We start from the raw sequence: 1743 nt of genomic DNA on the forward strand, positions 1-1743 counted from the left end.
AATAAATTAGATTTTAATGTATATTAAAATAGAAAAACGTTATTTTACATCATAATATTTCACAATATTATATTTTTTCGATCAAATAAACGCAGCCTTGATGAGCATAAAACACTCCTGTAAAAAAAACAAAAAAACAAAAAAAACATTAAAAACCGTTCTGATCCCAAACTTTTGACCGGTAGAGAGTGTGTGTGTGTGTGTGTGAGTGAGTGTGTGTGTGCTAACTTTAAAAGTCTGACTATCAAATAGTCATCAAAAATGTCACTCATAAGCCATACTTTATTTGTCTAGCCTAGGATTGCGTTGATGTAATTTTTTCATTCTTATGAGCTCTATTCTCAGTCTGGTGATAGGGTAACAATTATGAATTATCAATGCAGGGCTGCTAATACAAAGTTTGCTATGTCAATTCCATCAGCGCTGAGCCTAGATCTCTGATCTCATTTGGACCGTGGTCCACTATTTGAGGACCCCTGATCTAGAGGGACTCTTCATGCAATTAGTGTACAAGTAGCCCTGAATCTAGTGTATACTAATCAGAATATAACTTCTATTGGTGTTGCCCTAATTCTTTATCACCCTGCTGCTATAATCAGGGACCCAGAGACTGGCAGAGTACAGCCTTGTGCAAACAATGACTCCACGATGATCAGTGAAAGTTGAAAGCTCCAACAGTCTGACTCAACAAAATTGTCAAAAGCAAAAAGACCCATTCACAGCTGGAAAATGCATAATGCAATGCATTATAAACTATTAAAATTATTTTCTTCACGTAAAAAGCACAGCACAACTTAAAATTGTGGACAATATGCGTCAATTTCAGCTTTGATGCTTTAAGCTTTAATGCTGTGGTGTAAATAGTCAATTAAGTTTATTCAATTATCATAGCACAGCATAATCTCATTAAACAATAATTAAACAAATCTTAGAAAAGATCATTTCAAAATGCAATGTTTGTGTTGAAACTGAAACTTAAACAGTTGCTACTGACAACAAAGAAAATCTAAGACGCATGCTTTTGTGTCAGACTTACCCAGCATCCTGTGCTTCATGGGCTCGTATGATAGATAATAAGTTGTTGTGTTGTAGAAAGTCACACACAGCAGGATAACTAGAAGAATGAGGAAAGAAAAGTTGAAAATAATTCGTAATATATAGCTTGAAGGCAAATGAACTTGGTTACTAGTTTTAGTTCTGGGGTGCATTTTCACTTTGATGTTCACGATACTGTTCACTACTTTCTCAGGAAGGAAATGTAAAAGATGGCCAAAGTAGCCTATGTGTCTAAGGAATGTACACATATTACATCAATGGGGAACAAAATTGTTGGTTTCCTTTTATTTAATTATATGTTTATGAATACTTATTATTTGTATTTGTTTGTGAGTGACCTTAATTAAGTTTGGCATGCTTTAACTCAAGCAAATATTACTCATGCATCTCGTCTTGACAAATGATTCCATCATTAATTTAAGTAATCAGAGGCATTAATCCAATAATCAAATTAAAAGAGAGAGATAGAGAGAGAGAGAGAGAGTGAAAGAGAGAGAGATAGAGAGAGAGAGAGAGAGAATTCGTTTTTGTATTTTCCATTTTCATTTTAATTAAAAGTTTTAGTAATTTTGTTGTATTTTTGCCATTTTATTAGTTAACATTTTTTTTAATGACTAATAGTTTACACCTAAGAAAAATTCACGCAAAAAATAAACTACTACTAAAAAAAAAAAAAAAAAAAAAAAA

This window comes from Sinocyclocheilus rhinocerous, unplaced genomic scaffold (genome assembly GCF_001515625.1).
Source record: "Sinocyclocheilus rhinocerous isolate Xijiao unplaced genomic scaffold, SAMN03320098_v1.1 scaffold2921, whole genome shotgun sequence".
Classification (NCBI taxonomy): domain Eukaryota; kingdom Metazoa; phylum Chordata; class Actinopteri; order Cypriniformes; family Cyprinidae; genus Sinocyclocheilus; species Sinocyclocheilus rhinocerous.